The sequence below is a fragment of the Phyllostomus hastatus genome, unplaced genomic scaffold (genome assembly GCF_019186645.2).
Source record: "Phyllostomus hastatus isolate PE091 unplaced genomic scaffold, TTU_PhHast_1.1 phas_contig_210, whole genome shotgun sequence".
In the NCBI taxonomy this organism is placed as follows: Eukaryota; Metazoa; Chordata; class Mammalia; order Chiroptera; family Phyllostomidae; genus Phyllostomus; species Phyllostomus hastatus.
Window position 1 is genome coordinate 3,288,871 of NW_025333737.1, and position 12,241 is coordinate 3,301,111.

General features: G+C 43.4%; 2 pseudogenes; both read left to right on the plus strand.

Moving 5' to 3' along the window:
• Window positions 1-4,991: 4,991 nt before the first annotated feature.
• LOC123816821 lies at window positions 4,992-7,085 on the plus strand (annotated as a pseudogene).
• A 3,819-nt stretch (window positions 7,086-10,904) lies between these two features.
• LOC123816823 lies at window positions 10,905-11,783 on the plus strand (annotated as a pseudogene).
• Window positions 11,784-12,241: the final 458 nt, after the last annotated feature.

Sequence of the window (12,241 nt, forward strand, 5' to 3'; positions counted from 1 at the left end):
ATAGTGATGAGAAGGAAACTGGGACTCAAAACAATAGAGTAGACCAGAAGGAAGAAAGAAACAACCAAACAGGAAAGAATGGAGAAATAAGAATTCAAAAAAATGAGAAGAAGCTTAGGAACCTCCAGGATATCTTTAAATGTTCCAACATCCAAATTATAGGGGTACCAGAAGGGGAAGAGGTAGAGCAACAGATTGAAAATGTATTTGAACAAATAATAAAGGAGAACTTCCCCATTTTGGCAAAGGAAATAGACTTCCAGGAAGTCCAGGAAGCTCAGAGAGTCCCAAAGAAAGTGGACCCAAGAAGAAACACGCCAAGGCACATCATAATTACATTAGCCAAGGTAAAAATGAAGGAGAGCATCCTAGAAGCAGCAAGAGATAAGGGGACAGTCACCTACAAAGGAGTTCCCATCAGACTGTCAGCTGATTTCTCAGAAGAGACCTTACAGGCAAGAAGGGGCTAGAAAGAAGTATTCCAAGTCATGAAAGACAAGGACCTATATCCCAGATTACTCTATCCAGCAAAGCTTTCATTTAGAATGGAAGGGCAGATAAAGTGCTTCTCAGATAAGGTCAAGTTAAAGGAGTTCATCATCAACAAGCCCTTATTTTATGAAATGTGAAAGGGACTTATCTAAGAAAAGAAGATAAAGAAAAAATATGTATAGTAAAAGGACAGCAAACTCACAATTATTAACAACCACACCTAAAGCAAAACCAAAAGAAACTAAGCAAACAACTAGAACAGGAACAGAACCACAGAAGTGGAGATCACATGGAAGGTTAGCAACAGGGGAGTGGGAGGAGGAGAGAGGGGGAAAAGGTACAGAGAATAAGTAGCATAGATTGTAGGTAGAAAATAGACAGGGGAAGGGTAAGAATAGTATGAGAAATGTAGAAGCTAAAGAACTTATAAGCATGACACATGGACATGAACTAAAGGGGGAAAGTGGGTGGGAGAGGGTATACAGGGTGGAGGGAAGTGAAGGGGGGAAATGGGACAACTGTAATAGCATAATCAATAAAATATATTACAAAAATACATTTTTGATCGTCACAACAAGAGGGGTTGTATGTAGCTGGCATCTAGTGGATAGAAGCCAGAGATGCTATTAAATATCCTACAATGCACAGGGTCATCTCCTGCAAGAAAAATGATCTAGTTCAAAATGATAAGAATACAGAGATTGAGAAATCCTACAAATAACACTTGAAATAACACCTATGAAGGGGGACCCAAAAAAACCAAAATAATCTTCTGGAGGGAGAGTCCCTTGTAGTACAGGCTTCCCTGTTAGGTGAGTGTTCTAAGAACCCATCTATGTCAGTGTACCAGCTGGTGTTGTTGTGAGAGGCTATGTTTGGCTTCAGTGAATTTTTTTTTAGAAAACTCAATGAATTTTCCCATTTCATGATGGACAATTTATGAGTGTACCTGCCCACATCACACTGAGTATTGGGCAGTTTTTGACCAAAAACAGAATGACCCCTGTGCCCCACCCTCCTTATTCACCCGATCTGGCCTGGAGTGACTTTTTTCTTTGTTTCCCCAATGAAAAAAGTCCTTGAAAGGAAATGTTTTGCCAATGTAGAAGACGTGAAACAGAAAATGGCAGAAGCACTAAAAGGCATCAAAATCGATGACTTCAAAAAATGTTTTAAGCAGTGGAAAAAATGTCTCGATAGGTGTATTGCATCAAATGGAGAGTATTCTACAGGTGACCAAAGTTTAAACATATGAGAATAGATACCCAATTTTTATAAATAAATTCTGGGTTTTTGGGGTCCCCCTTGTATTTTAAATGCTTCTATTTTATTGTCTTGTTTATTTCCTTCATGACAGTTGTCTCAATCTGAATTCATTTATTTGTTTGTTAATTCTCTGCATGTCCTACTGATGAAATGTTAGCTCCATGATGTCAAGATTCTAACTTGCCTGGTTCTCTACTGATTAATGAATGAATGAATTCCATGCACCTATAACTACTCAATACTATACTTTTCCCACTAATTTAAAGTTTCATAGTACAAATTAATCTATTTCATTTCCAACAAAGCATCTACTTTTATTCATTACTTCAATATTTCTTGAGCACTAACTCTGTGCCAAGCAATGAGCTAGGTGCTGGGTGTGTGACAAGGAATAAGACACATCCCATGGTATCAAAAAGCTTATAAATCATGGGTTGGCTGGGGAGGGATACATGTAAATGGAAAGGCCATTATAGTTTGGAATGCTTTGGGGAATTAAGGAGAATATACAAAGGACTTAATCCCTTCTGTGAGGGTAATGGGGAATGAAAGATGCACACAAAAACTCCCAATACCAGAACACAGATAAGGAAAGCAAGATCTCTACTAGCTGTGGAAATCAGAGAAGGCTTTGTGGAAGGGGTGCTATTTGATTTGAGACATACAAGAAAACAGATGAGGATTTGATAAAATAGGAGGAAATGGAGGGAAGGGGGAGAGGACATTCCAGGCAAAGAGAATGGCAAGAGCCAAGGCACAAAAGTGTGTGTGCCAGGAACAAGTAGACGTGTTTGGCTACAGCACAGAAGACCAGTGAGAGCATAGGCTGGACAGGGACACTGGGTCCAAACTGGGTCAGTCGAATATGAATACAAATGACCCAAATCTTGCCCACATTCCCTATAATTTAGAGCAGCATTTCCCTCATGCGCATTGGGAAAAGGAAGCTTAGAGAAATCTGGTGCTTTGACGGTCAGGATTTTAGAGAGGTTCCTGGCTTGCCATACCTCTCAGGAGCACGGGTGATGATTCACATGAAGGGACAGAGCTCCTGATGTATCACAGGGACACTTCCTGTCTCAGGGTGTGCACACACAATGCATTGCTAGATTTTATCTTATTTGGTGGGGTGGATAATATGGCTCAAAAAGGAGTACTTTTCCTTTCATTCCAAAGTATGATAGGAATGGGTGTACACTAATGAGGATGAGGAAGCAGAAGAGGGACCAAATAATAGAAAGAACAGGTCAGTTTGTTTCAGAAACAAGCTATGTTGAGGTATTTATTTGCAAAGTTCCAGTTGCCATAGCAATTGGATGCTACGCTTTCCACTGTTCTCCCTTTTATCCTATGGTCTTTAAAGAAGTTATTTCCTATGCAGGTGTAGTCCTTGCTGTTTATCTTGAAGATTTTGGAACACTTCTTCTCACCTGCTTTTCTTTTTCCCTTTGCAGGGAAATCCAGCCACTCATCTGGGAAGTACTGGATGGTGTTGGCCATTTCAGGGGCGGGGTCTTAGGATCAGAGAAGCAGTACCAAGCCAGATCCAAGTTGAAATGCTCAGCTGCTGCCTTCTCTAGTAACCTAGAATATAAATAAGTAATAAGCATAGGAATTAAGTACAATGTAGAATGGCTTAAAAAATCGCCGGTTACAGGATAGTCAAAATTCTCTGAAAGCTGAGGTGAGACTTACCCCCTAAATAGAGGGACAATAATGATCATGAGTATCACACGATTTTATTCCACTGGATCCTCACAACGACCCTACGAGCCAATCAAAGCTAATATTTACTGAGCAGTTACTTTCTCCCAGACACTTTTTGAACCCTGTGTTATCTCATCTAAGCTCTCACAACAACCCTTACTGTATATAATTACCTTTATTTAAAAATCAACACAAGAACATTGGGTTGACAATTATTAAATACATACTTTGTGCCCAGGCATTTTGTTAAGTACTCAACATATATTTTCCCATGGTAAACCTCTGAAGGAGGTCTATATTTCTTTGAGTATCAAAAGTTAAATAGCTTGCCCAAGTCTACATAGCTAAGAAGAGGAAGAAGCAAGATTAAAAGTTAGGCTTTCTTATTCCAAAGTTCATGAGCTTAAGCATTACAAAAATTGAAGGGGGATTTCAGAGAGTTTAAGAGATGTCCCGAAGTTTACACAGCCAGCAAGTCGTAGACTGATATCCTAACCAAAGTCTCTCTGATTTCAGAACTGAAATGTTGACAGTTTGCAGTAAGAAAAATAATGGAATATAATTTGATTCTCTCATTTGAAGCTAATTTTCAAAGCACAGCAATCTAACTGGGTTTTACTTCAGTGCACTCTTTAAATATAGTTCTCTCAGAAGTTAGGTTGTAAATCACTAGCCAGACTTTTTGGTATCTGGCTACTAAACTGTAAACTTATGGGATAAATTGTTCCTATTCTAAAGGTATTTACCACCTATTTAGGGAAACTAGATGTTTAAAAATGAGAGAAGAAAGGGAGGAGGGGAGAAAGGCAGATAAGAAGGGAAGAAGGAAGTGAATAAATATTAATAACACTATACTAGATGAGACAGAGGTAGTATTTATAAAAGCATTAAAAAGTATTAAAAGTAAATACTACTTTTACATCCAACTTCTGGGGCTAGAGGAGATGGACTTTTATTACCTACATTTTATAGGAGAGACCAAGACAAATTTTGCTACTAATTGATAAATGCTGGACCTTAGTGCTTTTTGAAAGTTGAAGTGCAGATGAATCACATGGGGGGTCTTGTCAAGTGCAGATTTGGATCAGTGTGGCTAGGATGGGGCTTGAGACTCTGTATTTCTCTCATGGTCCCAGAAGATGCTAGTGGATCACACCTTGAATAGCAAGGCTCTAGTTTAAGTGGTGTGATTTATTTTAATTTAAAAATTACGGACACAAATATTTAGAAGAAAAAACCTAACACATTATAAGTATTTATATTCACCTTATTATTTAAAAATTGTCATGAGGGTTTGCTTCCTCCAAACTATAAACTCCACTGGCTGGTCAGAACATCCAGCATTTTTCACTCTTACAGTTCTGTTTCTGAAAGTTTTATTCAAAGGTAAATATATAAGCCTGCCCGACTACCTGGATGCTTCCTTGCTTGCCTTCCTGTCCTCCTGACTCCCTCTCTTCCTGAATAATTCAGTCCAGAAACCATCAGGTAGGGCTGAGCAGGTAGGTGTTCACAGGGAAGCAAGGATGAAGGGCAGTGTCAACTGGATGCAGGTTGTGGGAGTGGGGTGAGGAGAGTGCTTGCCTGGGGAGGAGGCATCATGGATACAGGCAATTAGTCACTTTGGAGAATAAGGAGGAATTGACCTACTAAGAAAATATTGAGGATATCTTCACTGTGGGAGTTACACATAGGGAAAGGGAGAAGATCACTAATGGCCCTTTAACGTCATACTAAAATTGGAATTATCAGTGTGAACTCATGGTTTAAAATATATAGAGGTAGCTCTTCCCACCACCCAGCACTAGCACTCTCAGCAACAGTTGCGTGTTTCCGTGATCATCATGCCTGATGGCATATAAGGACACCCCACCACCATCCCCTCCAAACACCTCATCAAAGCCCTTCATCTCAGTCACCGTCCAGAGCAGTACCAGATCTGCCCAGGACACCTACCTGGACAGCCACAACCACAAGAGCAAGGTGATAAGTCAGTTGGACCTCAGCAACTTGTGGGACACCTGGGACAGCAGTGCCTCACCACCCACTGTGACATGGGGCAGAGTCACCCCAGACTCCAAGGCCCCAGAACCACTCCCAAAACCTGCAGCTCTGAAGAGTGGACAAGGGATGCTGACAAGCTCCAAAGCCCACCCTGAGGCCATCCCTAAAAGGAAACTGTCATCTATAGCAGTGATTTTCAACCTTTTTCATCTGATGGCACACATAAACTAATTACTAAAATTCTGCAGCACACCAAGAAATGCATTTTTTGCCAATCTGACAAAAATAGGTGTAATTTTGATTCATTTACACCAGATGGCTATTGTTGTGTTGGTTGTTGTAATTTTTTTTTATTTGACAATCAGAGGGAAAAGAGGTCGATGCCCCTGAATAAATAGTCAGGTATTGCATGTTTTTAAAAAAATTTTAAAGATTTTATCTATTTATTTTTAGAGAGGGAAGGGAGGGAGAAAGAGAGAGAGAGAGAAACATCAATGTGCGGTTGCTGGGGGTCATGGCCTGCAACCCAGGCATGTGCCCTGACTGGGAATAGAACCTGCGACACTTTGGTTCACAGCCCGCGCTCAATCCACTGAGCTACGCCAGCCAGGGTATTGCATGTTTTAAAAATTCTTGCTGCACACCAGCTGAAAATCGCTGATCTCGAGCAATATAAGTTGACTGCATTCAGCCAGTGCCAAAAGAGGAGCCCAGTCCCACCATCAAATTCCAGTCCACTGGGTTCAGGTAGAGCATGACTGGTGAAATAGCATTCCCTCTCACAGCATGTCCTCTAGATGGGACACCAGCTCAGATTCCCAGGGTGACTATGACTTGAGCAGTAAGTCATCCAAGTGGAACCTTTTGGACTGCACCCTCCACCCCAACTCCATCAGCACGGCTGCCCCCTGGACTGCCCAGATCAAGCACTACTTCTCTGGTGGAGACAACAGCGACCCTGCCCTAGAGACATTGCTGCTGTCCCCACCCGACCCCTGGCTTGAGATCTCCTCCAGCTTCCCGGCAGAGGCAGCACAGCTCGGGTTCTGTGGGCAGATGACTACTGGTTCTTAGAGCTACTGCAGGCAGAAGCAAGGCAGCTGAAGACTGGTCCTGCCAGATGAACAAGGAGAACAAAGAGAACAACCTCTCTGAAGAAGTCTTAGGAAAAGTCCTCAGTGCTGTGGGCAGTGTCCCAGAGATTCCAGCAGTTCCACGAAACCTCTTGTGAGCAAAATTTGAACCCTGATGCCAACCCATTTCCAACAGCCCAGGACCTGGCAGGGTTCTGGGACCTGCTACAGCTGTCCATCAAGGATATCAGCATGAAGTTTGATGAACTCTACCACCTCAAGCCCAGTAACTGGCAGCTAGTGGAGATCCCTGACAAGAGGAAGGAAGAAAAGAAACCACCCCTTCTGGCCCCAAAGAAGCCAACCAAATCCAAGCCAGCAGTGAGATGCTGTAAGCCCTCTGATTCTAGGGACAAACAGCATCAGGAAGTCCGCAAGACACTCCTTGCGACCAAGCAGGCAGCTTCTGTGAGGCAGAATTCAGTCACAGGGAGTGTGGACAGCATTGAGGCTTATGTCCCCCAGTCCCAGACCTGGCTCTGAGACCAGGAAGCAGGAAGCAAACACTTTTAAGTCATTAAACACACACACACGCAAACTAAATGCAAATGAAACAAAAATTTTCTCAACCTTTAGTATGATTATTCTGTCTATAGACCCTGAACCAACTTTCAGACTGACACATAAAATGGCTTACAATTTAGCTTTTTGGGGGTCCCTCCCAGATTTAGATTATGTAGACATCACACAAAAAGTAAACAATAATGCAAAACTGTAAAACTTCCTGGCCATGGGGGACTAGATAGACTTTGGCAACTTCCCAGCCGAACCCCCAAACTGCAGTCTTTTACTTGTTCTATCTAATGAGAACTTAAAGTAGCTTGTTTATAAGACTATGACCGTCCAAGGGCCTGTCACGGTGGCCCTGGGCACCTGCCACATCCTTCCTTCTTTTCTCAGCTAGCCCTGCTCTGACCTCAGAATTTTCACTCTTCAGTTTCTCTTTGCCCTCAGAGCTCACACAGGGGTCACCATCCTGGTTGGCAGTTCTCTGGTTCTCAGCTGCCCTTGTGGTTGAGAGCTCAGAGGACAGAAAGATGGACACACATCCCTACCCGGGGAAGTACTCACACACAGTCCCACAGGGGCACACACACAGATCCAGGTTCCTCTCTGCAGAAGCAGCCCTCCCCCGGTGATCCACCAGCCCTAGGCACCGTCACAGGTGATGCATCTCCCTGAGGTGGGGTGGGTTTATGCCTTTGGGGGCAAAATGAGATAAAAGCCACCAAACTCCCACCCTTTTCTTTTCTCCAGCCCCCTCTTCCTCAGCAAAAAGTATGACTCAGAGTGACTTGGAGGGGACACTCTAGACAGGGACCCCTTTTGTCTGTTCCTGGCTGAGCCTGTGTACAGTACATGAGGGAGAGTGTTGTGTCTGCACTGTGTGTAGATATGCACATAGGCCTTACAGTGCGTATTTAACAAAGTCCCACCTGCTCACCCATGCCCACCAGCACCACCACTGGCTCTTAGGGCACCCGGCAGGAGGCAGGTGTGTGAAGAGCATATATTTTTACATGTATTAATACCATATCTAGGTGTGTGTACAAGTATGTAAGCTGCTCTTTATTTTATTTTATTTTTTTGGTCTCCCATCCCCTACTGCCCACCCCTAAACCTGGCCATGGAATTATCTGTCTAGCCTCTGAGTTTTCTATTCTGTTCTATTTTTTAAATTATTATTTTTAATTCTCACTCCAGGATATGTTTATTGATCTTAGAGAGAGAGGAAGGGGTAGGAGAGAGAGAGACAGAGACAGAAACTGAAAAAGAAAGAAAGAAAGAAAGAAAGAAAGAAAGGAAGGAAGGAAGGAAGGAAGGAAGGAAGGAAGGAAGGAAGGAAGGAAGGAAGGAAGGAAGGAAGGAAGAAGGGAAGGAGGGAAGGAGGGAGGGAGGGAAGAAAAAAGAGAGAGAAAGAGAAAGATGTGAGAGAGAAACATCAGTTGGTTGCCTCCTGGATGCGTCTGACCAGGGATTGAACTGGAAACCTAAGTATGTGCCTTGATAGGGAATGGAATCCACAACCCTTCGGTGTAAGGGATGATGCTCCAACCAACTGAGCCAAACTGTTTCATTTTTTTACCTCAAGCATCCTTTCTGCCTTGTCTCCAAGCCCCACTCCCAGGGTGTCATGAGCCCTGAACGGCAATGTCCCAGGCCTGCAAGGCAGGGCGAACAGAGCAACAGGAGGGCACGGCCCAGCCTGCAGCGAGCTCAGTGCAGGAGAGCTGCTTTCTCCTGGGTGTAAACTACAGTACTGGGGACGGCCTGGTGTCTGGCACTTGTTGTAGTGGGCCCCAGGTGAACCAAGGGCCAGCTCTGGGGTCCCATTTCAGCTTGGCTGCTGTCTATGACCTTGGGCAAGTCACTTGTCCTCTATGTGCCTCAACTTCCTCCTCTGTAAAACAGGGACAGTTCCCACCCTTCCCTACACCACAGATACATTGTTAGAATAAATGACGTAACGTGTTAAATAAATAAATAAATAAATAAATAAAATAGAGATAGAAATAAAAAGAAATATAGATATAAATATATGTGTGTGCACACACATATATACATAATAATATATAATGTATACAACATACTCATATATGTATAGAATATATACAACACACATAAAAATATAAAAATTAGTTTTCTGGTTCTTGGTCCCTTGGCCTCTTGACTGTTTGACCTTTTGGCTTCTTGGGCTTTCTTGCTTTGCCCCTCATGGGCAGGAGGAGCAGACACTGGGACCACTCAGGGCTTAGTCCTTGCATGGTGGGAAGCCAGCTCCCCAGAGGCAGGGTCCCACACTTGGATGAATGCCCTGCCCAGCTCCGACCCTTGGGATGCTACAACCCAGGTGGCCCGGCACATGGGTATTGGACTGCTTCCACTCTTGCTCTGAGAGCAGCACATGGAGGCATGAGCTGGGAAGTTCTTTGCAGATAGGGTTTCCTCTGCATGACTGTCTGGGGTGGTTAGGCAGTGCTCCCCAGACCCTGAGAGAGAGAAAGAGAGCTGCTGAGGTGACAGCAACTCTGGAACCAGAGAGAGATCCTGGAGCTGGAGAGATGGAGGCCCATTTGAGTAACAACCTCGGGCTACAGGTCAACATATTTTTTTTAAGATTTTATTTATTTAATTTTTTAGAGAGGGAAGGGAGGGAGAGAGAGAGAGAGAGAGAGAGAGAGAGAGAGAAACATCAATGTGCGGTTGCCAGAGGCCGTGGCCTGCAGCCCAGGCATGTGCCCTGACTGGGAATCAAACCTGCGATGCTTTGGTTCGCAGCCCATGCTCAATCCACTGAGCTATGCCAGCCAAGGCAGGTCAACATATTTTTAACACCATGTAAAATAAAGAGCTCTGTGAAAATAAAAAAAAACCCTCAACTTTCCTATTTTCCAGTCAAGATAGAAGCATAAGTAAACAAGGCATGCCTCCTCATACAACCACATCAAAATTACAACTAAAATATAGAATAGCCATCACTCAGAACTATAAGAAATCAAGTTGAATAGAAGTCTGACAACTGCAGAATTAAAGAAACCACATCCATCTAGACTGGTAGGAGGGCACGGACATGGAACAGGCTGGTCCCACATCCATGTGTGATGGAAAAAATTCAGGAGGGATATCTCAGGAGCAAGGAGTCCCAGACCACACCAGACCCCCCAGCCCAGAGTTCCAGTGCCAGGAAGATAAGTCGCCATAATTTCTGGCTACAAAAACCAATAGGGATTGAATCAGTGGAAGAAATTTCCTGGAGTCCCAAACAGTTCCTCTTAAAGAACCCACATGTGGACTTACTTAGACTCACTCCCTCTGAGCTCTAGCACCAGGGTACCAGCTTGAAAGACACCAGTGGTAAACGGGGAGAAACCCAAGTGTCTGGCATCAAGGTGAAAGCTGGGGGGCAGCTTTCTCACAGACAGAAAGGCAGGCAATCTATTAGATGCAGGGTTCAAAACACTGGTTATAAGGATGCTCAAGAAATTTAGTGAGCACCTCAACAGCATAAAAAAGATCCAGTCAGAAACAAAGGACACACTAATTAAAATAAAGAACAATTTACATGGAAATGACAGTAGAGTGGTTGAAGCTGAGAATCAAATAAATGATTTGGAACATAAGGAAGCAAAAACCAAATAATCAGAACAAGAATTTTGCTCATAAAGATGCTTCTGGGGTCTTGGTCCTTTCTTCCTTCGGCAGGCAGCTGAAGCTGTGGCTAGGCTGGGCCTGGGGTTGGGGCCAGAAACAAGAGTATAAATTCAAGAGTCCATGAGGGGAAAAGATGTTTTCATCATTCCAACTGTTTCAAAGAACATGAACACCTCCATCATGGAGTGCCTGATTATGGTGTATGCGTGTAAGACCTCTTGTGCCACAAGCATTATTGGCGTGATTCCCTACTTCCCTTACAGCAAACAGTGCAAGATGAGAAAAAGAGCTCCATTGTTTCTATGTTGTTGGCTTCAATGATGTGCAAAGCTGGTCCAACTCATTTTATTACTATGGATTTATACCAGAAGAGAATTCAGGGCTTCTTCGATATTTCTTGTTGATAATGTAAAAGCATCTCCTTTGTTATTACAGTAAATTCAAGAAGAGATCATGGATTACAGGAATGCAGTGATTTAGCCAAGTCTCCAGCCTCAGCAAGGAGGGCACAGTTTTGTGGAGTGCCTAAGTCTGGGCATTGTGGTGATTCACAGAGAACCTTAGGATGCCAAGTTGGACTTGGTGGATGGATGGCATTCCCCGCCCATGATCAGGAGCGTGGCTGCCATCCATCCCAGCCTGGAAATCCCCCTGCTGATTCCTAAAGAAAAGTTCCCAATCACAGTGGTGCGTGATGTGGGAGGAAGGATCACTATCATTGTGGATGACATCATCGGTGATGTTGACAGCTTTCTGGCTGCAGCAGAGACCCTGAAGGAAAGAGGTGCATACAAGATCTTTGTGATGGCAACTCACAGCTTGCTATCTTCAGATGCTCCCCGACTGATTGAGGAGTCTGCCACCAGGTCCCTGTTGGTTACCCAAACAATTCCACATGACATCCAGAAGCTCCAGTGCCCCAAAATTAAAACAGTGGATATCAGCATGATCCTTTTAGAAGCCATCCATTGGATTAAAAATGGGGACTCCATGTCCTACCTTTTCAGGAACATAGGTTTAGATTACTGAAGAGCTTTCCTTTCTGAAACTTCCAAGGGCCAAACTGGAAACGTGAGAAGGAGTACTGGGAGAGACCATGTCTGATTTTACGTGTTTCCCAGGGGCCGTGTATGTTTTGTTCCTTTCTTGTTAATTACTATGAAAACAGAGCAACTTTTTATGTTGATTGGAATGTTTGTGAGGTTTTGGGGCAATTTTTATAAGAACAAACAAACAAAAAAACTATGGCTCTGGCTGGTGTGGCTCAGTGGTTGAGTGCTGGCCTGTAGACCAAAGGGTCATTGGTTTGATTCCTAGTCTAATGCACATGCCTGGGTTGCAGGTCAGGTCCCTGGTTGGGGAGTACAAGAGGCAACCACACATTGAAGTTTCTCTCCTCTTTCTCCCCCTTTCGCATTTTCTAAAAAATAAATAAATAAAATCTTTAAAAAACAAAAAACTATGTTCTCCACTTAATAAAATAAGTT